Raw genomic sequence first — 27,454 nt, forward strand, 5'->3', positions numbered from 1 at the left:
AACATCACTCCCTGCTCCCACATGTCCCTGGTCTGTTTCCCCCACGATCCAGATCTTTCCAGGTCTCCACCTTCTATCAAGCCCTGTCACAGGGGCCGTCTCCTCTGGGCCCTGTCATCACTGCATGGGAGCTGAGCTATCAGATAAAATAATTTCTGCTCATGTGCCAAGTCTGCCAGGGAGCAAATGCATTTTTCAGGTTCTTTCTGGAGAAGATGTATTAACCCAGGAAGTGATTTTTTTTTTTTGAGAGGGCATCTCTCATATTTATTGGTCAAATGGTTGTTAAGAACAATAAAATTCTGTAAAGGGGGATCAATGCTCAATGCACAACCATTAATCCACCCCCAGCCTAATTCTCGTCAGTCTCCAATCTTCTGAAGCATAACGAACACGTTCTTACATGGTGAACGAATTCTTACATAGTGAATAAGTTCTTACATGGTGAACAGTACAAGGGCAGTCATCACAGAAACTTTCGGTTCTGATCACGCATTATGACCTATAAACAATCAGGTCAAATATGAATATTCGTTTGATTTTTATACTTGATTTATATGTGGATCCCACATTTCTCCCTTTACTATTATTATTATTTTTATTTTTAATAAACTGCTGAAGTGGTAGGTAGATGCAAGATAAAGGTAGAAAACATAGTTTAGTGTTGTAAGAGGGCAATTGTAGATGATCAGGTGTGTGCCTGTAGACTACGTGCTAATCCGAGCTAGACAAGGGCAATAAAACATCCACGGATGCAGAAGATTTCTCTCAACACAGGGGTGGGGGTGAGGTTCTGAGCCTCACCTCTGTTGATCCCCAATTTCTCACCTGATGGCCCCCCTGCGACTGTGCCTGTCTTAGGTTGTTCCTCCCTTGAGGAATCTTACCCATCTCTGGCTAACCAGTCATCAGGAAGTGATTTTAAGTAAGGAAGACCAGAGATTGGTATTTTTGAGGGGCATGCATTAGAAGTCTTTCAATGACACGTAGCAGAAAGCCCATTGAAAGGAATTTGAACAGAAGGAGTTAGTCGGCTCCCATGCGCGCGGGGAAGGCGGGTGGGGCTGGCCCCAAGCACAGGGCAGCGAGGAGCCTGGGACCTGTCCTGACCCCGTCCCCCTCGTGCCTATGTGCTGGCCTGGCTCTCACGGGCTTCTCCATATGCCTCATGCACTCTTTGCACCTGAGCGCTGGCCCTGCCCCTGGCAGGTCTGGAGCCACACATCCTATTGCTCCGATCAGGAGAAGAGACTCTTTCTCAGAGTCTCTGGGGCCTGACTCTGATCTGCTCAGCTTGAATCACATTCTCATCTCTGGGCCAGTCACTGTGGCCAGTGTTTTCATTTTCTCGGACCACACTGAGTAGCTTAACACAGGACCCACTTATCGTGTCATGGTTCTGGAGGCCGGAAGTCCAGCAGTTTCACAGGACAAAATCGAGGAATTGGTAGGACGCGTTCCTCTCTGGTCTGCAGGCTCCAGGGGAGAATCCACGCCCTTGCTCACTGTGCTTGGGGGCAGAAGGTGCTCCTTGTGCCTGAAGATGGCCGTCCCCATTCTCGTAGGCTTTCTCCTGTGCGAGTCACTCCCGGCTTCCAGAGGCACCCCATCCCTTGGCCCCGGCCCTTCCTCCATCTCCAAGCCTGCCACGGAGGGTTGGGGGGGTGTGCTCCGGTCCTCTGCTCCTTTCTTCCTGTTGTCATGTTCCCTGGCCCTTCTGCTTTCCTCTTCTGTCTCTAAGGGCCCGTGCGATTACATCGTGCCCACCTGCGTGATTCAGGATAGTCTCCCCATCCTAAAACCCTCAACCCTAATTCTATCCCCAAAGTCCCCGTTGCGGTGGAGGCACAATGTCTATTAAATGGCACGCTCATGGGGCATGTCAGTGAACCTGGGAGCCTGTTCCCCGTTCGGAGGAGAGGACGTCACCATCTCAGGGGGTGGGGGCCTTATTCGGACTGTCACAGCCAGGTTTTGCAGGTTTTGGTCACACATCCACCCATGCAGCCGGAGCATGGGCTGGTGTGACTGACAGCTCCCACAGAACCTTGTGGAAGGAGAAAGAAACAAATTCCCTAGTAACAGGATGCTGTTAGCAGAGAAAAAGAAAGAAAATATCCAGTGCAAGGCAGGATGGGCTTTATTCTTCATTTAAGTCACTGCTCAAAGATGTTGGTGGACTTTTTGGTAGAAATATTAATATTCCCAGAGGCAAGAGCCTAAGACATTTTTTAATGAATAAATGAATGAATGAGAGGCTAGGCAGGTCAGAGGCTGAGGCTCAATGTTACGAAGTTTGCCCATCTCTAAGGCTTGGCACTTTGCTGGGCTTAACTATGTGAAACAAAGAGAAAACGGAAACTACTCAGGAATTTGGCCCAAAGAATCATGTTCACATATGGCAACAGAGGGCAGCCAAGAAGGCAAGGAACTGGAATCTGGCTCGAGGTCCTATGTGCTCATGTGCTTGAGCAGACCAGTAGCTAGAGCAGAGGGTTAGTCAGAGAGGCTGAATACAGCATCCGTGGGATGGAGGATCCTGGACCTGGTGGCTGTGGTCAGCTCCTGGAACCAGCCACACATCCTTGAGCTGGCCTGGCCTTGGGCCCATTCCATCTCCAGTGAAGGGAGTAGGATTATCAAGGATGGCAGTGAAGTGGCTGCCACTGGTCCCCAGCCCACACGCATGTCCAGCATCCGTGACCAGCCACACTCTCCCCGCCGCTGAGCCCCGGACATCCTCAGGACTCCTGGGGCAGCTCTCTGACAGCCAGTACGAGTGGTCCCATCTCAGTATGTGTCCAACCCCCTGGGCCGTTCTAGAGTTAGATCACTTCTGAGGTGCTTCCCAGCTTTAGCATTTCATATGCTAAGGCTCTGGAGCAACTGCTTAGGACCAAGGGAGCCCTAGGTGCCCCTTTCACACACCTGAGCCTGCACGGGGATAAAACTATCTGGTGGGAAAGGCAGATGGGGCTGGAACAGCCTTTGTGACTGAACCCCAGTGCTCAGTAAGCACTTCCGTTGGCATTCCCATCAGAGATGAATAAGCCTCCTCTCACCAGAAGTCAGGAAATGCCACATGGGTGCTTCAGGCACAGTACAAGGCATGTCCAATCCGTGATGCACAGAGAGCTGCCTGGACAGTGGATAAGCCATCCAGGGTCGGGACAGGAAGAGATGGTGCTCATCAACTAGGACACGCTGCAGTCAGCTCCCTAGAAACTCTACAATGGAGATTTTAGCAAAAAGGAAATTTATTAGGGTGCGATCCCCAGATGAATACCTATGGGGGAGGGGAAGGAGTGGGATCCGCTGGGGGACAATTCAGCTGTGGCCCTGGCAAGGGTCTCAGCTGACGGCGCAGGGGAGCTCTGGAGCTGGACTGGCCTTTCAGAGAACTCCCTGGTCGGGACAGGGGTCAGAACTTTATCTGCTTCCATTGACAAGCCCCTGGATGCAGGCCGTCCCCAGGAAGGGGCAGTCCTTGGATGAAGAGGCTGCCAGAGAGGGCTGACTGGGAGCCATGTCAGCCAGCAGCACGCCCGGAAGCTGAGGGAAGAGCTTCTGTGGGCCTGAAGGAAGAGCTGGGTAGGCCACAGAACAGGGAAAGAAGCAAATGGAATCTCCCACCTGGACTGCCTTAGGTGACCCGTGGTGCCCGCCGATAGCACTCGTCACTGGTCATTGGCATAGCAGAGGCTGGCCTGCATCTGCACGTCTTTAGGTGTTGACCCATGGCACTTCCGCTGGTGCTCAGCGAAAAAAAGTACGAGAGTGAGAGACACAGCTGGCGCGGAATGTTCCTTCTGGTGGGTGAATGTCATGCGTCACTGCATGTTACAGTAAAAACATATAAATTGCATTATCCATATAATGCAAGTTACATAAAGACAGTGTACTAGTTTGGTAGGGTGCCATAACAAAATGCCACAGGCAGGTGGCATAAACAACTGAAATAGTTCCTCACAGTCCTGGAGGCTAGAAGTCCAAGATCAAGGTATTGGCAGGTTCAGGTTCTTCTGAGGTCTCTCTCCTAGGCTGGCAGATGCCCCCTCTCCCCATGCCCTCCCATGGCTTTTCTCCTTGCACCCACATACATCCCTGGTGCCTCTTTGTCTTCTGGTGAAGACCCCAGTCCTACTGGATTAGGAACCCACCCTTATGACCTCATTTATCCCGAATTACCTCTGCAAAGGCCTCATCTCCAAATATGGTGGGGGTCAGGGCTTCAGCACATGAATTTGGGGGAACACAATTCATACAGATAGTCTAGAAAAATCCTTTTAACACACCCTGCCCGTTAGTTTATGGATGCATGAATGGTAGAACATAAAATATATATATGGAGGGCTTTAATAAGTATATCCTGATGGGTTTTTTTTTTTGTCTCCTTAGTTTTTGCTTCATTGTAGAGATCTGATTGTTTAGGTTTGCATCTGGAAAACGTAGAGAAGTTCAAAGAAAAAATAAAAATCACCCATATTCCTGTCTCCCATTAAAAAATTTATTAACATTTGATGCATTTCCTTCTAGTCTTTTTTCTCTGCTACATATTAATTTCTTTTATGGATTGGATCTTGGTGATATATATGTATATATGTATATACACACATATGTTTTATCTATACTTTCTTACTGTATGTTATCATTTGATCATTGCTCCACTTTAAAAGGAAGACAATATATTCACAGCTTAATTCTCTGATATTTTATACGGTGAACTGCTGCACCAAATATTTGCACGTAAATATTTTCTTAAATGTCTGGCTTCCCAATATTTCTCGTTTTCATACCCTTTCCTTTGTCCTCTCTTACTATCTACATTCTCCACATCCTTTTATGCACCATTCAAGTCCTCCTTCCTCAGGTAAGCATTTCTGGGGCACAGTTATCTGATCTTCCTTGGGGTTCATACAATGTGGTTCGTATGATTTGCTTAGTCCCAGCCTTTTCTGATACACCTAACAGCGCACTGCGTCTTTGCTTTAAGCCTTTACTACCCCAATGATCGTGCAAAGACTGCACCTTATGTTCCTGCCGCAGCTGAGGACTATTGCTCCTTGTTGATAGATGGGTTGGTTGGTTGATTGATAGTCTGGAGGGTACTGGCTGATGACTCTCCGCAGCAGGACTAAGTGGGAGGCCCGGTCCTCTGCGTTACACCGATTTCCTGCTCTGTGTGCCTTGACAGCCGGATGGCTCGATTATGTCATATCCCATTGTGTTCTTATAATGGCTTAATTACTGCGTATGGGCCTCTAACTGCGACGTGCACAGAGGGTAAGCTCCATAAATAAAATGTGCTATCAGTGACATTAATCTGCTGCCAGATTCAGTTGTGTCTCCATTGCTGGGGTTCACGTTAAAATTCAAAGTATTGCCAAATATATATTGTAGGTAAAGAATCTATTTTAAATCCTTTCAGAGGGTGAATTAAGCTTCAGTCAAAACACGTTCCAGAAAGAGGAACTTTGAATGCTCTGATGTGCCCTGTGCCGTATGACAATTTATCTCAACATGTTTTCTCTCTGTGCAGTAGAAGATTGTACTGGCCAATGCCTAGAGGCACCTGCAAGATCTTCCTCATGCCTAATCTGGCCAAACAAAACCTTAGATCAGATACTGATTAAGTATTTAAAACACACACAAAACTATCTGGTTCATTAGGCTGGGCATAATAATTATATCACTGTAAATGGCTAATAGACCAACCCCAGATGACTTTGAACATTTAAAATTGAAGACATGGGAGGGAAGAGAAAAGGAAAGGTGTCCATATCATGTGTATGACCATAAAGGTCAGAGAAATCTGCCTTTTCATTAGCTTTTCTTTTGAATCTTTATTAAATTTAAGTTTCAAGTCAAGCTAACAACCATAATAACAAGTTGTGAGGTAAACGGATGTTTCCACCCAGAATTTCCATAATTCACTGCCTGGCCTTCGCCCATTTACATACCAGAGGATGTTCACCACAGCAGAGCTTCTGACAGATCCGGAGCAAGGGCTAGAGAGGAAGCGTCCATGCTCTTCTCTCCTCCTTCCCTGGTACCTATTGGTCTGGTATTTGCCAGGCACCAGGGACCCACCAAGGAGCTCCTCCCAGAAGGGGCAGGCAGGGGAGCGAGGGTGCACTGCCAAAGGGGACGGGCGGTACAGGGCCCAGCTAGCAAACCTGAGCAAGCGGCGAGAAATAAACCCCTTACACCCAGTGCCCTTCCCCTTGTCTTACTTTGGTTTTAGTGGATTCACAGGGAGCCCGTCCTGGGTGGGGAATCCCCTTCCCCCAGGAGCTAGATAAGGTGCAGCCTGAGCACCCACAAACAGCAAAGCGGGGGGCATGGTTTTTCAACATAGCTGCTTTGATAGCACTATTTTGATGAAAGCACATTTTGTTGTGTTTAAAATAAATGTCAGCTTTTATTTTTCAAAATGAGTGGGAAAGCAGATAGCCTTAGCCCTTCTGAGGCATCAACCATGCCATACACCATCCTTGAGATTCAGACCCCACCCCCGCCCAAGGGGATGCAGGTGGTTCAGGAAGAGGACAAGTGGGGCACGCACACTTGCTTTTAAAATGATTTGACCCGATCATTCTGATGCCTCAAAACATTTGCAACAAAAGCCATCCTTTAGTGCACGTCACAGAGGAGAGCCATTTCTGGATACCTGGCCTGATAGTAATAGTGAAACAATTGCTCTGATAATTCATGGAAAGAACAAAAAGGCACTTCACTTATCTACATGTGTCAACTGAGAGCCACATGTGCCCGGATCTGTCCAGTCAGTCTTGTCGGTCCTCTTTCCTGCCATAGGTGCAGACAGCAGGACGTGCAGAAAGAGTGAGGAAGGGAAAACGCAGTGGCTCAGCAAGGGTAAAGGGCTGGACCGGCGCCGTGTGCATGTGCCCTCCCTCCCTAAACAAGACCTAGCACAAGAGGAGACCCATGTGGGAACAGGCCTGTGGTCCCTTCAGGGAGGGGTGCATAAGTCACTCACCTTGAGTGCAAAATGCAAGGGGCACCCATAAGCCTGGCAATCAAGATAAAAGTTTTTATTAGCAATGCCTTTCATTAATCAAAACCAATGCAAAAAGTCTGAAATAGGCAGAATATCACTTTCAAAACAGAGAGATCCAACCCTGCATTTGTATGACCCCACCTCATCGGCCCTACTCCGTTCCTGACAAGGTCTCCTAGTCCATCTTCAGCAAATCAAAAGATGATCTCTCATTAAAAAAATGAAGGATAAAAAACTCTCAAAGGTCATCTTCCGAGTGCTCACATGGCTGTTGCCCCAGAACTTAAGCCCATGTCTGCACCCTTGGCTCTGTGCGTGGGGGGAGACCCTGATACCATCCCCAGCCCCAACTGCGGGAGAAAGGGAAAAACAGAGACTGACCACCTCAGCGAGAACTCGGAGGAGACAAGGGGATTGGGGGGCCCAAATCTAAGCACAGAGTTCGCAGTCTGACCCAGAAGGCAGAATGGACTGGTGCCCAGTTAAGACTCCCAGCACAGAAACAGGCACTGGGGGGCGGGGGGGGATCTCTATCCAGTCGTTTAAACTCTCAGATGATATGAACCTCTTGTTGGGCTCATTCCACATCTCAAGTTATCTAGATATTTGGGATATTACTACATATCCATTTCCCAGACAATATGACTGGCAAAACTATCCTGGGGAAAAAAAATCAATCATGGAAGGAAAGAGAAAGAAGTAAGAGAAAACTGGTATAGGTGGAAAATAAGTAATAAAAATGGTATGGTACTGGCACAAGAACAGACCCATAGACCAATGGAACAGAACAGAGAGCCCATATGTAAATCCATACATATATGGTCAATTAACATATGGTAGAGGAGCCATGAATATACAGTGGGGAGAAGACAGTCTCTTCAATAACTGATGCTGGGAAAACTGCACAGCTACATGCACGAGAGTGAAACTGGATCACTGCCTAACTCTATGCACAGAAGTAAACTTGAAATGGATCAAAGACCTGAATGTAAGACATGAAACCATAGAACTTTTAGAAGAAAACATAGGCAAAAATCTCTTGAACATAAGCATGAGTAATTTTTTTCTGGATACATCTTCTTGGGCAATGGAAACAAAATAAAAAATGAACAAGTGGGACTATACTAAACTAAAAAGCTTCTGTTACAGCAAAGGATACCATCAACAAAACAAAAAAGCAATCTCCCATAATTTCGGAGATTATACTCATAAATGATATATCTGATAAGGGGCTAACATCCAAAATGTATGAAGAACTCATACACTTCAACACTCAAAATCAAATAACCCAATTAAAAAATGGGCAGAGGATCCAGACAGACATTTTTCCAAAGAAGACATACAGATGGCCCACAGGCATGTGAAGAGAAGCTCCATATAGCTAATCATCAGGGGACTGAAAATCGAAACCACAATGAGATATCCCCTCACACCAGACAGAAGGGCCACCATCCAAAATATAAGAAATAACAAGTGTTGATGAGGATGTGGAGAAAAGGGAACCTTCCTACACTGTTGGTGGGAATGTAAACTGGGGCAACCACTGTGAAAAGCAGTATGGAGGTTCCCCAAAAATCTAAAAATAGAAATGCCCTACTATCCAGTAATTCCACTTTAGGAATTTACCCAAAGAAAACAAAATGTCTGCTTTGAAAAGATATATGCACCCCTATATTTATTGCCGCATTATTCACAATAGCCAAATATGGAAGAAACCGGAGTGTCCATTAATAGACGAATAAATACAGAAGAGGTACATATACACAATGGAATATTATTCAGCCATAAAAAAGAAAGAAATCCTGGCATTTGTAATGACATGGATAGACCTAGAGGGTATTATGATAAGAGAAATAAGCCAGGTGGAGGAAGACAAATACCGTATGATTCCACTTACATGTGGGACCTAAAAACAAAACAAATGAACAAAACAGCAGTAGACTCATGGACACTGAGAAGTGGCTGGTGGTTACCATTGGGGAGGAGCTGGGGTGGGTGAAATAGGTGAAGAGGATAAAGAGGCACAAAATGTTAATCATAATATATATTAGTCACAGGGATGGAAGTTCAGCATAGAGAATATAGTCAATAGTTATGTAACATCTTTCTATGTTGACAGTAACTACATAGATGGGTGAGCATTTAGTGCTGTAGATAACTGTTGAATCATTTATGTTGTACACTTGAAATCATAATATTGTATATCAACTTCAATTAAAAAATATATAGGAGAAGGGAGAATAGATAGAGATTTTGCAATGTAAAGAACTGAAGAGGGTATCTTTCATTCAAAAAAAAAAATGTGTGACAGCAGACAGACGCCTGCCCCACCAACAATAAAAACTTGGAAATTGAGTAAATAATATATTAACTAATACACAATGGATCAATATCAATAATAGTCAAAGCTGATCATAAAGAGAAAAATACGTCTCAGGAGAGCAAGATTTGATTGCAACTCTAGGATATTAAAAAAAAAAAAACAATCTCTTAAGAGTGACACAGATTCTCTCATTAACCAAACTCCATTCAGCCTCCTCTGACCTCTGAGCTATTTTTAACCCAGGCCTGACTGCACATCCATGTTCTTCTCTGCATTATGCAATTTTAGCAAGAATCCTGATAAGCCAGTTTAACCAGAACCCCGCACCCTCCATAGCTGATCATCAATATCTGATGGGGTTCTTTACCCCCACCATCCCCTAGGTGATCACCCTGGCCTGCCTTTGGCAAGGATCCTGTGAGATCAGTTTAGCTGGACCCCCTTCCCTGAGGTCTCCTCTCAGTGATTTCCCATCACAGACCTCCTGCCCTGCCCTGCTCCCACATGTCCATGCTGTACTCGGAGTCGAGTCCAATCTCTCTCACCCACTGCAGGACCCTATTTCGGAGGCCCCAGAACCTGTTATAAGGAATTTCCCACCTTGAGTATAGTTTTCTTCTATGAAGTCCTTCTTACCATCTTTAACAAGTGTCGTTGGGTTATTTCTCCCTAATGTGAGCTGGGCTGGTCTCTACGGAAAAGAGTTTGGCTGGAGAGCATTGAAAGGGAGAGAACAGGCTCTTCACACCCTGCCGCACCATCAGTGGGTAGGCAGCACTCATGGATCTAAAACACGCGTCTGGACAAATAGAAAATGTTCGTTCAGGTGGCTTACCTTAGATTTCCATTTTTGTAGTAAGACTACTTGGGGGCAAAAGCCATTACACGTGTGTCAGTAAGAAGGCTTGGGGTCCTCAGGGGAGGGAGCACAGGAAGGGGGGGTCCACCAGAGGTGGACATGGCACTGCCAGTGAAGAACCGTGTCCTGGCCGCTCCTGCTGGGCGGCCATTTGGCTCAAGCAACACCCGCTCTGTCATGGCTGGGGCTCCTGGGACTCAAGAACTGGACCGGGCACAGCGGGATATCTGGTCTCTGCTCTGTGACCTCTGGGGCTCACCTGGGAAGACCTGAAGGCTGGGCAGACGCAGCTGCTGGGAGCTGGCATCACCTGAGGCCCCTGTCACATGCTTTGCCCACAGGAGGGGCAAGGCCCACATGCCACATGCACTCCTCGTGCCCGGAGAAACCAGCTCTTCCGTCTGTAGTATCTTTCTCTCCAGATGACTGTCCCTGCGCCAGCCCTGCAGCCCCTGCCACAGCCCCGAGCCCTATGCACCCAGGGACACAAGGCTCAGAGCAGCCCCTGGCCCTTCCTGTGGGACTGGTCAGGGACACCAGCTGTCCTGGCACAACCGTAACCCCCGACGTCCCCAGACACCACGGGAGTGATGTTTTTCCTTTTGGAACCCAGGAGGTAGGGGTGTTAGACCACGTGGGGTAGAGGAAGCCATGACGCAAAGCTGAGAACAGGAGAGGGGAGGGAGAGGGAGGCACTACCGGGATGGGGGGAGCCAAGATGGGCCGCCGCTCCGGGCAGCTAACGAACGGGCCCTGGGCCTGGGCAGGGGACAGCACGGCATGTCAGGAACCAACCTCATGAGGCCCCCGTTGCCATGGATTTCACTCAGGCTCTCTTCCAGGCTACAAGCTGCCTGCACGTCACCTCCCTGACATCACACTGGCAGGTGCCCAGCAAGAGATGAACATCATGGATTAAAAGCCACATCCGTGTCATCAAAATCCAGGGCCGGGGGGCCTCAGGCCCTTGGTTCACACACAGCAACTCCAGCCTTTCTCCGCAAGTGGCTTATGTACGTGACGAAGCCTTGCACAGGGCTCACCACTGCTGGGCCGTGTCCCGAGGGCTTGGCAAATATTAGCTCAGCAAATCCTCACAACCAGGCTGTGAAGGGGGCAAGATCGCCTGTATCTTTCAGATGAGGAAACTGAGATAAGTTAGGTGGTTTATTGCCCAAATGCACCCAGCCTGTAAGTGGTAAAGCCAGACTGAATCCCAGCCAGCCAGCCAGCTCCAGACGCCCGCGGGCAGCCCCCGGGCCGTGTGTGAGGCCGGCCCAGCTGGGGAGGCGACAGGCAGGGCCGAGGAGGAGGGCGCCCAGCTCCCAGCACCCTGCTCGGCGGCTGGGGCCGGAGGCGGCCTGGATGCCCAGGAGGACCTGTGAGTTCCCGCAGCCTCGGGCTCCGGGCTGGCCGGTCCAGCTGTGTCGTGAGCACCTGCTGAGGGTCCGGGGCAGAGGCCCAGGGGCCCCGCGGCAGTGTGCGAGCGCAGGCACTGAGCACCCTTCCCGCTGTGCTCCTGAACCCTCCTCAAGGTGGCCGTGACCTCTTGGGTGGAGGTGAGGGTGAGAGGGGACGGGGCTGAGGGGGGATAGGGCTGCTGACAAAACAGAATACCTGGATAAACCTGATTTTCAGATTAGCCACAAGTAAGTTTTTTAGAACAAGTTATATTCCATGCAATATTTGAGGCATACTTACACTAACCACTCATTGTTTAAACTCCAATTCTATTTTCTAAATAGAGCAACCCCTGAACATCGGCTCCCACAAATCTGTAAAACATTGGCTGGGGACACGGCCAGGAGGGCAGGCAGGCTCGGCGCCGCGAGGTGGGGGGCGGTGAGCCCGCTGGAGGGTCAGCAGGGCCCACTCCACCTGAAAGGGGCCGCTTCCCACGCCTGGACCGGGTGGCCCTGTGGCTGCGGCCGAGTACGCGAGGGGTGTCAGCACAAACCCAGGGTGCCACGTGCTGCCCACAGGCTTGCATCCCGTGGTGCGCGCAGCCCTCTCTCAGCCCACGCTTGGAAAATGTTTGTAAAATCTCAAACCCACAGAAATAGTCATAGTACAATCGACACTCATTCTGCCGGATCAGCCTTCTCTCTCCAGTGTGCATGTGCACACGTGTTCACATGTGTGCGTACCCACTTGCCCAATGAACCACTGGACACTTTGTGGCAGATGTTGGGACACTTCTTCCCTAAACACTTCAGCATGTGTCCCCTAGCAACAAGGGCAGTGTCCCCCACAGCCCAATACCGTGACCGTCCTCAGGAAAAGTGACATTAATACCATCTAGCAGCCAACATAAAGTCCACATTCAAATTCCTCCATTTGTCCCCAGAATGTGGGCATTAGGTATATAACACAAACATACGTATATAACTGTCACACTAAAATATATTGTAATATATAAGGTCACAAACATTTGTGTATATATACACATATGTATATTTGTGCATATATACATGCACACATTATTGGGACAATTAAATAATTATGAATCATTAATTATTAATGTGTATGATTAATTTACATATTATGTATTACTAATTTAATAAAACTAAATGTTATTATTTTTATGTTTATCCAAGATCCAGTCACAAATCTCAAGCACATTAACTGCATGTCTCTTGAGTCCGCTTTAACCCATAACCTCGTGGGCGTGGTGCACACCATGCCTGACAGGGTGCACGTGCTCGGCATACCTTATCTAGCTTCACCCTGTGAAACAGAGCTTATCTCCTTTCACAAATAAGGAAACTGGAGCTTATTAAAGTTGAGTAACTTGCCCAGGGTCACACGCGAGTGAACGGCACAGCCTGCATCGGCGCCCAACCCAGACTCCAAAGTTCACCCCTTTCCTTGACGCTGACGATAACGAGGAGTAATAGTAGGTGGGGGCTGATCCTCTCTAGGAAGGGAGAGAAAGCTCCAGAGAACACACAGGGCCTACGAGAGGCGCCGGCAGTGTGGCGTCAAGGTTAGAAGTAAAGCCTCAAATCCACGCAGGCCTGGCCCAGACTGGGATTCCTCTGTTTCCCAGACAGGTTCCGTCCCCTTTCCCACCTGTCGGGTGAGACCCAGCCTCATTGGGTCGTACTGGGACTCCATGAAACACGCGCCCTGAGTTCTCAGCAGCTGGCCACCCGGGCACATGCGGGTGCTCAGTGACGGGTGTGGAAGGGGGCGACTGCCTGGGGGCCACGGCTGACAGGTGCCCGGCAAAGGGCTGTTTCGCCCACAGTGGAAGTCGGTGTGAGAGGAATCAGACTCCCCAAACCTAACGTCGCACCTGCAGGCCCCACCACAAGAGAAGGGGAGCAGCTGTCGGGGACATGGGACCCCGTCTGCACTGCTGGGAAGCAGGTTGAGCCCCCCGCCCCGGCTGGGGTGCTTCAGGGGGAGCTGGAGGAGCAAGCCCAGGTGGGGAGACCCAGCGGTGGTTTCCAGGGAGCAGGCAGGCTGCGTGGTCTCGGTGCTCCCCCTGAGCCTCCCTGGGGGAAGGCAGGGGTGGGCCTCGGACAGCTGAAGTGGAAGCAGCCTGTTATGGGCTGAACTGTGTCCCCCCCAAAACCCATATGTTGAAGCGCTAACCCCAGTACTTCAGAATGTGACCCTGTAGAGAGACAGGGTCTATGAAGGAGGCCATGAGGGTGGGCCTATTCCAGCCTGGCTGGCATCCTTCTAAGTGATTAGGGCCCAGATATGACACACGTGCCCCCACACAGGGAGAGACGGCCGTCCACCAGCCAGCAGGGTGGGGGCTCAGCACCTTGATCCTGCATTTCTAGTCTCCACAATCGTAAGAACCCGAGGTTATGACCACGTTCCACCACCCTAAATACCCGTTGGACAGAGGCAGGAGACTGGCCAGTTTGCAGGCTGCCTATAGTCAAGTCATCAGCCTGACGTCGACGTATCTCTGAAGGGGTGTGCAAATCAGCTGGTTTTTACAGTTTGCTGCTCATCTGCAATCTGATCACCGCAGTGTGCGAGGGGAGGGAGCTGGCTGAAGGAGGGAACTGAGCTGACCGCCCTGCTGGAGGGAACTGGTCAGCGGTCTGCACGCTGCATCGTTTCTGCGGGGAACCTGGCACGTGCTATATGAGAGCCAGTGAGCTGGAGAACAGAGCCAGCCCCAGCCTGTGACGTGCACCGGCTTTGCCCTCTCTGTGGCTCGACGAGGCAGAGGGCACAGGGTCGACCTTTGGGTGACTGCTCTGTATAACCATGTCACACTAGCAGTGACCTCTTCTGTTCCAGAGAGCTGCATGGCCTCCAGGGACGCCGGGAGTCTGGCTTCTCCAGGAACAAGGCCAGGCCACACAGGTTGCCAGCACGTTCAAAAGCTGCTAGGAGACGAGGGCAGCCGGCAGCTCACTGCAGCCTCACCTGCTTCAGCTCAGGGGTCGGTTCCCGACACCCCTTGAGGGGGCAGCACACTTATGTGGTCCTGGCCTCCTGCTCCCACGCCCTCAGCTCCGGCCACCGAGTGCGCCCGGCCTCACTCCCACCCGCCCCGCTGTGGACAACAGCCTCAGGGTTACAGGGCTGGCAGGTTCAGAACAATTTTCTGCAGTTCTCTAGGAAGTAACTAATAAGCCAGTTGCCAAGCTTCATTTTTTGAGGACGGTCTATCTGAATTCCAGTTTGCCATTAACCACTTCTTTCTCTCATTCCTCTGGTCATCCTAGTGTCCAGGTCGTGTGACCTGGGTAGACTTTTTCTTCTCCACAGAGGGTCAAAACGATAAATCACTGAACAGTACTGCAGCTTATTCACCGACACAGGGCACGTCAGAGGCTGAATGGGGCTCAGACGGCATCTCCAAACCCTGCATCAGATTCCAGCCATAGGAGATACATGTTTGGTCTTTTTACTCCTGAATTTTTATCATATTATTCTACTATTTGTGATTTTTATCATCCAAAGCCTTTTATTACACTTCATAAAACACATTTCATCATTTTTTATTATTTCATTATCCAGAAACATTTTATCCGTCCCATGCTATAAATAAAATCCAACTGTGCAACTAATTGAGAGACTATTTTTCCATTTTTACTTGTGCATTTGATGTGCGTCCGGGTGGCGCTGGGCACACTTAAAATAAGGAGAAATAAATAGCTCTGAGATGTGACAACATATGTATTTGCTCAAGAGTGAATGGCAAGGATCTGCATTTCATTTTTACAGTATTTCATCAGACATATGGTAAACCACGGTAGGTGATTTTTTTATTTAAAAAGTCAGTCATGCCAAATGCAAAACTTAAAGGCACACAGACATCCTGCTCTGTGGGAACCCAAGTGTTCTCATTCCTGGGGTGTCACTAATGATATTTCAGGGCAACCTGAAGTTGTCAGAGGGGCTGCCCGCTTCCCATATGAAACTCAGTGGAGCCTGGGAACCTGTGGCTCCAGCCGCCTGCTCTGCGCCCGACCTTCAGAGCTCAAGGCTGCAGGTAAAACAACCGGGGCTGAGAGCCCCGATAGCCCCCCAACTTCCCATCTCCGTCTTTTGCTGAATCTATCTTTGCCAGAGAAGCCAAGAGTGGTGTCGTCCCAGGTAGATAACTGACGCTTTTCGCATCTTCCCCAGTCCCTCATGTGCCCTTGTAGTTTTGATTAGGTCTCAGATGGGTGCATCTGCCTGCAGGGCTGTAGAAGTGTCTGCGTTGGGGGGAGCCTAGGGGACCGTGCCTGCACGAACCCGGGATGACAAGCACCTTCTCCCCACGGGAAACCCTTAAGGTCAGGAAGCATGACACAGGTCCATACACACAGCGCCCCAAGTGCATCTGACTTAAGAGCATTAAACTACGTGTGCTCAGCAACAATGAGATGGAGGCAGGGAAAGGGGATGCAGGAGACTTCGTACACGCCCCCTGTCACACCCCCAAATCACTGCATGTGTCACTCAACACTTCTATAAGAGTATTACTGTACAGGTTTACGTACAAAAACCACATACACCACCATCTACTTGAGTTAGGAGGGTATAAGGGGCTTTCCACTGTAATTTTGAGTGCACAGTACTTGAGCTTTGCCTCACATGCTGACTTAAGGGGTTAATCTCCCAAAAAGATGCAACTCCACATCCTTTAAAAAGGTAGTTTAATTATGCTAATTATAACTGTTAGTTCAAAAATTATTAAACTGAAGGACCTAGGATTCAGCCAAATAATGGGTGTCAGGTACCCAAGGGTGTGGGTTGCAGACATTAAGCAAGGAAGAAAAGGACAAAAGAGGAAGTGGTGGCCTGAGAGAGGACATCAGGGGAACCCAGGGCTGAGGATATACCTGCTCTCCAAGGAGACAAGGAGCTTGCTGTGTGCATCTCGCCGCAGCCAAGGGTTAGGACAGGGCAACAGCAGAAATCCTGAGAGCCTGGAAGCATCTCAGAACTTGGCCTGTGAAACCGACTCTTCATTCACCTCCCGACCCCCACTGTCATCAGTGCCACAGTCATCAATACCCACTACGTGGCTTCTTACTCCCGATAGGAGGCTGCGGGCCAGCGTCCAGGGCAACCATCCCATGGCTTCAAGGAGCTGAGCAGCACAAGTCACAAGAAGGTCTATTACCGAAAATTTGCAGCCAGGCCTCAGTGAACTAGGCCATCAGGCAGAGAAGCCTGCTTCCCTGGGCCACGTCGCCTGTCACCTCTGATTGTCCCCTGTCTGCAGACCAGCTTCTGTGCTGATCACTCAGCATCAGTTCTGAGATGGAAACGCCGGCCACCAAACCTGGATGTCTCTGTGACCCTGGACCCCACAGCCAGCTGAGCCCGGGTCTCTCGCGCGTCTTAGCTGAAATCCCCCAAGGAAAGAGCAAGGGGAGGGGGGCAAACAGAGCAGGTCACCGCATGGGGCTCAGGGGACCTTGTGATTAGGACAGAGCTGGGCGTGGACTACCGCCCCCAAGGGGGGCTGCAGGTGGGAGGGGATCCAAGAAGCCCCCCTGGAAGGGGGCCGTGGACGTGGCGGGCAGGAGGCTGACGGTGCCAGAGCCAAGAAGGGCAGACCTGCAGTGAGAGAACAGATGCATCCGAGGCCAGGGAGGTCTGCAGGCGCGTCCTAACGTGACCAAACTGGCACTCCTAGCTATTATCAATGATAATAGCTAATATTTAGACTTACTCCTAAACACAAATACCATGCTTTTCAATCTCTTCCCATGTGCTAATAAGCACTGAGTAAATGCTAAAATAGGCGCTATTGCATTTAAACCCCACAACCTTATGAGGTGAATGCTACTTTACCCCCAATTTACAGATAAGAAAACAGACTCAGAAACACCAGTGAACTTGCCCAAATTTACAGAATCAGAGTCGTGGCAGAACAGGGGCATAAGCCCAGGGCCCAGCCACCTACCTGCATGCTGTGCATGACTGAGTTACCTTCATTTGGCCTAACTTTTTGGGAGCACAAATATGTGAGAATAAAATAAACTTCACAGCTTTCCTGCATATTCTCTAAAATATTTGGAGATTTTATCATTTCTATCCCAGGCTCTCTACAACTTAGTGTCCCAAAGTCCTTTCTAATGTTCTGCCTAAATTTCCAGAAGGCATTTAAAACGGACATCACGAATATCATCGGCAATCAGTTGCCTGAGCGTCTGACATGCACAGGCACCTGAACAGGTGGGGAGGACATGGAAGTGCGGAAGGACCAGGACCCTGACCTCTACACACTGTCTCCTCCAGCACCAAAGTTATCGGCCTCCCTGGCTGCCCTCATTTCTGCAGAGATACTGAAGGACTGTGCCTCCCTCATGCCAGCCATTTAACCATTTTCATCGGTCTTCTGGATTTTCTTCAAACCCCTTCTCGATCCCTTTGTCTTAATTAAAAGATAAGGCCAGAAACAATGGGAAATTCTAAGGCCGGATGGAGGCTGGTAAGGGTGGAAGCTCCGTCATGCTGGGAGCTTGTTTATGAATTCCAAGGCTATGAATGTCTTTTACTTAATAAGAGCAAAAAAACTGACTTCACACTTAGTTTGTGCACCAATATGGCCCCTGGCTTTTTTTCTTCCATACTTGTACATTGCCAGCTCCTTCCTGGCCCGTTTTTATGGTTTGACTTTCATTCCCACATAAATTGTCCAGCCCTGTCTCTGTTACACAGCATCCTGTTTTATATCATCTGCCTTCACCAACTGGCCAGAAACACTTTCAATTTTAAGTCTCTGTTTTATTTTTTTTCTCTCTTTAGAAATATTTCTTTAGAAATAATTAGTTCTATCTAGTCCTTTGCCTAAGCTGGGACTCATGGCTGCCCATTTCACCTTTAAAAAGTAGGAAGTATGGAGTGACCACAATTTCTTTCAGTAAGGAGTGAACGGTGTTCAGGAGAGGGGAATATGTGATGTGGCTAGCACGGGATTCAGCACTTTAAATGTACTTTCTCATTAATTTATCAAAACATCCTGGTGATAATGAGCTCTGTCATTATCATTTTACAGATGAAGCCAAAGGTCGGAGAGATTTAAGTCACTTATCTAAGGCCACAATATTAACAAGAAGTGAGGATTCCAGTCCAGTGGTGGTAGCTTCCAAAGTCCATGCCTTTTGTCCTCTCCTACGTTTACTCTTAATCACTGTCAAAACATTTCTCTTGGCCAGATTTAGGTTTTTTTTCCTAGCTCTGTCATCAGTGTGCCATTAGATGCACCAGATAAATCATCCACCGCTGGTGTCTGTTTTCTCTTCTTGAGAACAGAGACGGTGCTTTCCATCTTAGCTTCCTTGCAGGTGAGCCCCGGTGTAAAAGTGCCTCAGAAGACAGTCTAACCAAGTGCACGCTGCTGATGTAGCTCTCGGCACTAATCTGGTTTTCAATATCCCACAGAGTGTCATTAACGAGAGTTCTTTGATCATGCCATGTGTATGTTTTTTAATTTTATTCTGAGGTACCTACGAGCAAATGCACACATCTTGGCATGCAGCCAGATGAGTTCTGACATGTGTGCACACTCATGTAACCATCGCCCAGATCAGGACACCAAACATTCTCACTTATTTTTCCCCTTCACCTATTTCACCCCTTTGTTACTAATCTTTAGCATTGCCCAGTGCTGGGCTCAGAAGACCCCCTGTAAGGATGTGAGGCTCCTCATATGAGCAAACAATGGATTTGCTATAAAAGGTATATAACGCTCCTAAGAAAGTAACGTATCGATTAGGATGTTTTCAAGTGCAAGTAACAGAACCTTGACTTGACCGCCGTGAGCAACCAGGATGCTACTGCCACGTAAGTCCCAAGGCAGAGCAGTGCAAAGGCTAGTCACCTCGTGGGCTCTTGACACCACCCATGAGCAAGGTCCTCCTGTCATTCAGCTCTGCCCCCCCTCGACGGATCAGCCGGCCTTTGAGCTGTCTCATTTCATGGAGCAGGATGGGGAACCCTGGCAGCTCACATGAATGCGCCCATCCAGTACAAGCCAAAGGTATCTGCCTTTCCTGGTGGTCTCCTTTTACACCAGGTGCCCCCCTTCCCCTGCATGCAGCATTCCTTCACATCTCAGGGGCGAACCTGTGCCACAGGCTCCTGCCTAGACCGAAGCCCGCAAGGAGTGTGGGTGACCACGGCTGTCTTACTGAGACACTTGCCTGGAAAGGGGGAGGGCAGGTCATCCAAGCAAAACCAGGGCCCTCTCAGTAAGGACGAAACAGACGGTAGCTGTTGGTAAGCGACAGGAATATCTGCTCTAGAAAACGAATTCTCCAATTAGCTGTGACGGATCTCCAAAACGGAAGCGAGCACAAAACCCTCTCCTCCTCCCCACCCGCCACTTCCATTTAATTTCAACCCAGTTCTAGTGCAAAGTATTCAGTTTGATTCCATCTCCACAGACTGAAAGATCCTTCTGCCTCCAGGGACTCGCTCGCCCTGCTCTGGATGCGGCTTGGACGCCTCCATGCCGAGCGCTGACGGGCTGCACAGCGTTTCCTCTTCTGGGCTTCCCCAGATTCCAGAAGGACCCTGGACGAGAGGGCGCTCGGGGGGGCCTTCCTCAAATGGAGCTGCCAGGGTCTGTCTCCCTTCCGATCACATCACCCTCCACAGGGCTGCTGCGGTCCCACCTTCCCGACAGACTGGGTGTCTGATGAACGAGACACCCCCTGGTATTCCAGAAGGAGAAGACCCCTGTTCTGGGCGAGCAGCCCGGCGCAGGGCCGCCTCCAGGTCTCGTTCGGGGGTCTGTGACACACAGCGACGGCACATGCCAGGCGGGAAGCTCTGGCAGCCCCAGCACTCCTCAAGGTTCACCGCGTCACACAGGTCAGCGCCGTTCACAAGGCATTACCAGGTCACACACCCACGGGTGCTGAGTCTCAACTCAAGAATATTCTTAGCTTTGGTGTCCACTGGTTTTTCCTGTCTTCCTCTCCCTCTGTTTACCCTAAAATTAACATGAATCAACACTCAGCTCCAAGCACACTATCTCCCACCATGTAATTACAACAAGTTTCCTAATACATTTTTATTTTTAAAGTTTGACCTTCAATCCCCAGCTTCTATCTCCACCATGGGATCAGCATTTTCAGCAGTTAATGAGGCCCAAGCCCCAGGAGACCCACGCCGGCCTCGCACATGGGGACCGACCCGTAGCGACATGCCTCTGACGGAGCGGAGGAACACACTCAGGCGTTGTGTCATGGGGAAATTATATGGCACAAACGCAGTGACATTTCAGTTATTGCCACGGAGGGACCGCCAAACTAGATATGAGCAGAGAGAGACAGGCTTGTATATCTGGTCATCCTCTAAACGTTTTCAAAACCATGCTAAAACCACAAACTGGATTCCATTATTTGGCCTTTTGATGCTAATATTTGTGACTGTGGTTAGGAGAGTCTCAAAACACTGGGAAGAAAATTTATTTTCCTCACCCTCCAACCTAGAGAAGAAAATACCTGTTGCATGAACCTCTGCCAGGGGGTGGATTTCACTATTCTTCCCCACAAAAGGTGCGCCCAGGATTGGCACCACGAGTGTACAAGCATTAGGAAAGTAACAATGAAGCGATTTATTTGTTATGAAAAGCTGGAACTGTTAGGAACTTGTTTGCAGGGCTTAGCACTTAAGAGTGCTAAGCCTCTGGGCCCCTTCTCTTTTTAAAATTTAATTTGTAAAAGAATAATACACCACTAATAATACTATTTGCACACTTCCCTCTCTCATGTGTTTGTATTTCCTTCCAGCTTTCTGGAAATATCATGACCCTAGAAGACTGTGTTAGTCTCAGGTGTCCCCAAAATGATTTGATACATGCATATACGGTGAAGGGATCACCCACAATCCCTCTAGTTAAACCCACCGCCTCATGTAGTTACAATGTTATTCTTGTGATGAGAACGCTTAGCACGCACCCTCTCAGCAACTTGCAGGCAACACAGTAATAGTGACCACGCTGTCCATAACAGCCCCACGACTTATTTATTTTATAACTGGAGGTTGGTACCTTGACCTCCTTCCCCCATTTCGCCCACCTGTGGGCTCCTGTTTGGAAATCTGGGCATAGCTGTCAATCTGTAAAGTGATTCCTTGTTTCCAAAACACTTTCCACACTGCGAATCTCATCTGAGCCTCGTGTGCTGTGAAACAGAAAGGGCAGGTATTCTTCTTTATCATCTTCAAATGGATGAAACCGAGGCTGCTGGAGTTCAGCCACTACCCAGGACCAGTGCAGGGGCTGCCTACCAGCTCGCCCAGGGCAGCCCTGTTTCCACGTGTTGTTCCATAGTGACTGTGAAAGGGCCTCCTTGGCCTCTCAAACGTGTCCTGCTCTGAACTATAAAGCATATCGGCACCCTAACCGTAGGTCAAGGTCAGACCCCAATGTCCCAACTCCCAGTCCAAGGCTATTACCGCCACGCCTCTAACGGCAACTCAAATTGCAGGTAGCCAGGCCGCAAAAAGCATGTCCCCCCACCAGGGGCTCACTTGTGGGGTACAGCAGGTGGCCAGTCAAGGAAAATACACCTGGAAAGACCCCTTCCTGGTGATGTGGTGGCTTCAAAGGCGACTCTCTCCTGACTCCGTGGGGCTGACTCGATACGGCCAAAGCCCCCAGACCAGCCCAACTTCCAGTTGCCCAATACTGCTCACAACTGCCGGCCCCAACCCCTTCCGGCCGCGGGATCTACCCGAATGAACGCGCCACCCCTCAGCCCCCCTGGCCCCAGGCCGGGGATTTATGCTGAACTCTTGTTCACACCAACCCGGCATCATCTCACAATAAAACATGGAAATCAGAAATTGGCACTGTGAGTCTGAGGCGAGTGAAGAACTGTGTATGTATTAGACCCCCAAAAAAGAAAAACAGGAGAGAATGCTTGTTAATCACAGAGCCCAGGGACCAGAAGCACTAGTTTGAGGAGAGGAAAGTCATATTTTCAGATCCTTATTTTAGGCTGTGACTTTGCCCACACTTAGAGAGACTGGCTATGCCTTCTACCTGTTTTTATTCCTATTTTAAAGGGAGAAATAAATAAATAGATAAATAGATAGATAAGGAGAGAGAGAGAGAGAGATGCAGATGTCTGAGAATAATCTAAGTTCTCATGAGGGAAAGAGCCAGAGAAACACAGTATTTAGTTTTGAAGACTTGATTTTCTGAGCTTGAACGTTCTTCATCTTCTGCCCGTGGTCCGGCCTTGCATGGCTCTTCCGCTCTCCAGGATGCATGTGGGTAAACTGAGCCACAGGTGGGCTCCTTCTGCTCCCTAGGGTTCGCCTCTTCTTACCCTACGTGTGCGCCTTTGGGTCATTTTGTCACTGAGCGTTTGAAAACGTGCCTGTGAACAGGGCATGGCGTTGGTCATGGCAAGAGCTGGGGCTCACCCCACATGATCCCCTCAGGAGTCACCTGCCCCCCAGAGGGCCTTCCCCGGGTGAGGGGGCCGCAGCTCAGCTCGGCTCTCCACCATGCCGCCTCTTCCCTTGCTGGTCTAGCCGCCTGCGGGCAGCTTCCCTCTCACTGCCCACAGCGCCTGCCCACACCCCGGGCTGCCGCGGACACGGGCACCTGGCAGGCTCATCTGTCCTGAGGCACAGTAGCGCTCAGAGCTGCCCAGGGCCACTCCACAGGCCCAGGTGCCAGTGTGAGGAGCTGGCCCCCTGTGAGAAGGCCTGGCTTCCAGTCTCAGCTGTGCCAGCGGCTGGCTACGGTGTGGGGAGACCCTCCTAGTCGGGGGCTGGGCAGCCTCATGGGCCAGAGGCAGACGGGGTCCCCCACCACTTCTGACAGCAGCCATCAGTATGCTCTCGCCGGGGGCCGCGGCCCTGGGAGCCCTGCTCACATGGTCTCAGCCCCTCCAGCCACCTTGCAGGGAGGACACCGCTGTCCCCAGCTTGACTCGGGAGGAAACAGGCCCAAGAGCAGGTCACCGCCCAAGGCCACACGGCCCCGGAGCCGGCGCCTGGGTATGACTCCCATCTTGCAGGCTCCAGGTCCCGGCTCTGTCCAGGAGAACACATCGCCTGCCCACAGGTAAAACACTGCAGGGCAGGGCTAGGAACCCCCAGGACAGAGCTGCCCTTGGTACTCCACGCTCGGCCATCTCCCCGGCTGTCCCCAGGCACCTGGCAGTGTGGAGACGGGAGGGAGCATCTCTCGGACCTGCTCTGTGCCCGCGGGAGATGCAGCGGTCAGACGTGCTGCAGGCAGCTGGGACGGAGGAGCCAGACCCGGTGTGCCCAGAACCCTTTGAGAATAATGATCTGAGGGTCCCTCGGGGATGCCAACCAGCTCACTCCAGTGAAGACGTGACCGATGCCTCAGTCTCGCCTCCCCGTCCTGTGTCCCAGTGAGCCAAGCAGTAATGCCCGCACCCAATCACTTTCCCTGCCCCCTAATTCATCCCCTAGTATCCCAGTCGCCATCCCAAAGAGGCCCCACACATGAAGAAGGGTTTGGTTTGGAACCACAGTGGTCAACATCACACTTAATAATAACAGCTATATAATTATATATCTCTCATATAATAATATATAATTACCCAATAATTACTATTAAACAGTGCAGTGGTGACCACCAAGGTTCCAAAGCCCTTTAATTATTGTTATTGCTGATAATGAAGTGGAGCATTCTGTAACGTTGTTTCTGTGTATCACAGACACTTCTCTTTGGAGTTCCGAAGTGTCTGTTTGGTTATGTTTCCCTCCCGGAGCTGAGGTCCACAGAGCAAGGGAGGCACCAGTGTCCCCGATCGCTTAGCCTGTTGCACGCAAATCAAGTATTTACTTCCCCCTTCGTCCGCAAGTCCAGAGGATGCCGGGAGAAGCTCCTGGCCCGTGGTGTTGATGGGAAAATCTCACATCAAAGTAGAGACCTGAGACCATGTCCCAACTTCTTCCCCAACTTTCTTCAAGATACTCAGAAAACAAATAAATCTGAGTAACTCTCGTGTAGAATCAAAACAAAGTCCTGGTTATACCGACTTTACAGTGGGGGGCAATTCGGGCTCTCTCATCCCATATAAGCCCTCCTATGGAGGCAAATACTGAATTGCATCTTTTCTTTGCTGAATTCCAATTTTGAGGCATCTTTCTGGGAAGGAGGTAAGTAAAGGGGATTCCACAACTGTATAAACATTCATTTTTGAGAACTTTTAGTGCTAAAATTGATGCAAGGAAAGCTAATTATTTGGCTAAAACTGTACACAGAATTCTAAGCCCCACCCACCTCCCAGTTTCCCAGACTGCAGGTAGATCACCAGAAAATCTGGGGTCTAGAAGCTAAAACAAGATTTCGTTTTCCTGGTTTGAGACTCTAACCCCATTCATTCCTGAAGATGCCTGGGTGTGAAGCAGTGTAATGAGCGCACAAGCAGCCCCACTTCTGTAGGCTGAGATTATAGGTCAAGGAGACTAAGGCAAATGAGAATAGGTGAATCCATTTCCTCCAAACTAAATTCATTGTAAGATGACTTTTTATAAGAATAGAAGAAGAAAGTGATTTTTCTATTCATCATGGTAAGCCATTAAAAACAAATGTTTTTCCAGCTTCATCTATCAGCTACTACTAAAAAGCTGATCGTTTTAGCAGGTAATGATCTAAATTATCCCCCCCACCTGAGGGCACACTTCACGCAGGTGACAGAATCTGGAACCTAAGACAGTTCCTGAGGTCTTGGCAGCACTGTGCCGTCACTCCTGGGGGAGACTGTGTAAGCACACACCACAGTTCTCACCCAAACGCCTGTGCTCTGAGGCCCCCACCCCATGCCAACAGACGGACCATGGGAGCCCAGCGCTGCCCTTCCGTGCAGCCAGGCCACCCCGCTTCTCTGTCACAAAGGCAGCCTGTGCCTCACAGGCCAGACGGTGACACAAAACCTGTGGCATCCATCGGGATGCGGCCCCTGCCTGTGTTCTATGCCCACCAGGTGGCTGAGCCTGTCCGACCCAAGCCCAGTCTGTGTCCAGCATCTGCCTCAGGCTTGAGGGCCGGACTCTCCTGAGCTCCAGGGCGGGTGGAGGCGTAGCCCTTCCCGAAGCCTTGTGGCAGGTGTCCAGTGCATTTAGAAGGAAACCTGCAGCTACTGCAGCCTAGACGGCCTCTGGGAATGTCCCCTCCAGCCAGCAGACCGTGCCCTTCCCCTCAGGAGTGATGTCCGCCAACACCAGCCCTCCAGCTCCCTCCAGCTTTAGCGCCTTTACGTGCCTCTAGAACAGTCTTCTCTTTACTCTTTGCCAGGCTGACACCTACGCCTCCTCAGTCTGAACTTGAAAGCCGTTTCTTTAGAGAGGCCTTCTGCAAACCACCCCGTCTGAGAAGGTTCCTGTGTGTTTACATCATTCTAAACTGTCCTGCACAGCACTTCTTCATAAGTTATCAAAAAGATAAATAAATTATCAACTTGGCTGCCCGTTTTCTTCCCCACTTGATCACGAGCTTCATGAGAGGAGAGAGCTAGCGGCTCTCCCTTTGTGCTCACCCAGTGCTGGGCAGGCAGTAATGTACAAACAAGTAGGAATGAATGAGCGGATTCATGTGATGACCAGGACATTAGAGCCACACCCTATGAGGCGCCACAGAAATTAGCCAAGAGAAGCCGCTGCAGTGGGACAGAGTTGGCCTACGGGGCTTGTCTCCGTGCCAGTCTGCCCAGTGCACGGAACAGAACTACACATCAGGTCTGCTCCGCATGCCCCGCTGCTGGCAGGAAGGATGGAGCCCGGTGTGGCGTCTGGAAGGAACGTCCTCGGGCCCGACTCCCCAGCACAACACTCACTTCAGATGTGCAGCGCCTTGTTCTCAGAAACCATCGACAATTCTGGAAACACCAATACTCTAACATCCATACTGAACGTTCCAGTATGTCTTACGCCCAGAGACCGGCGGGGGGGGGGAAGAAAAATCCCTTGTGAATCACGAAGCCCTGCTTCTGGCTTAGAAACCGTGAGCGCAGAGCTTCCCCATGTGTCCGCCTCGACCATCCGGGGGGCGCTCCAAAACACTCCTCAGGAAGCTGCTGCGGGTAAGTGATTCGCTGTTTTATTTATAGTGTGGTCCTAACTGTATTTTTAATATTTTCTAAGGCTCAGAGGAGATCAGCTCCGTAGGTTTCCCACCTACTGTGAGGGGAGCAAAGCTGACGACCTCTCCGGAGCTCCTGTTCTATAAAGCTTCAAGCCCCCTGCGCCTCTGTCTCTGATGGTGTGTTTTCCAGGTAAGAAGGTTCCCCTGGTCCTTTTACTCCTGCCACCAACCTCCCCACTTGCCAGCCCCTTTCCCACCAATAGACACATCCCTGACACAGCAGCTGGCTGGCTTCCACGGCCCAACTTCCTGCCCACTGGACTCAGAAGAGCCGAGGGACCTCAGGACCCTGAGCTCCCAGGAAACGAGGGCCCCAGAGGTCCTCACAGTAAATACCAGCTCCTTATGTGTTCAATAGACACTGAGTCACATGTGCTCGCCTGTGTTAAGAGGGTCTCTGCCTAGGCACACACATGGTATGTGTATCTATAACACACACAGTGTCACACAGGACAGTTAAGATTTCACAGTAGTTTGTGTGGGACGCGCACACCACGGCTCTAACTGTATGTAACGAGCCACGGAGAAGGTGGCACATGCCTTGCAGTCAGGCCTGGGTCTCGCCTCTGCTGTGACCGGAGGCAGATGCCGGGAGGGGCCTGGAGTCTGTCCAACCCCAGACTCCTCGACTGCAAAATGAGGGCGGTTAGAGGGCCCGAGGTGCTGGCCACAGCTCCGGGCACCTGT

General features: G+C 50.0%; 2 long non-coding RNA genes across 3 annotated transcripts in view; both read right to left on the reverse strand.

Moving 5' to 3' along the window:
* LOC108409637 (uncharacterized) overlaps nucleotides 1–27,454 on the reverse strand; it is a 274,470-nt gene that overhangs the window by 144,604 nt on the left and 102,412 nt on the right. The window lies entirely within an intron of this gene.
* On the reverse strand, nucleotides 2,042–4,021 carry LOC118971236 (uncharacterized). The gene is made up of 3 exons (XR_005059594.2): nucleotides 3,634–4,021; nucleotides 3,063–3,227; nucleotides 2,042–2,334 (listed from the first exon to the last, which is right to left on the reverse strand). It is a non-coding gene; the product is annotated as an uncharacterized lncRNA (long non-coding RNA).

Source organism: Manis javanica, chromosome 1 (assembly GCF_040802235.1).
Source record: "Manis javanica isolate MJ-LG chromosome 1, MJ_LKY, whole genome shotgun sequence".
Classification (NCBI taxonomy): Eukaryota; Metazoa; Chordata; class Mammalia; order Pholidota; family Manidae; genus Manis; species Manis javanica.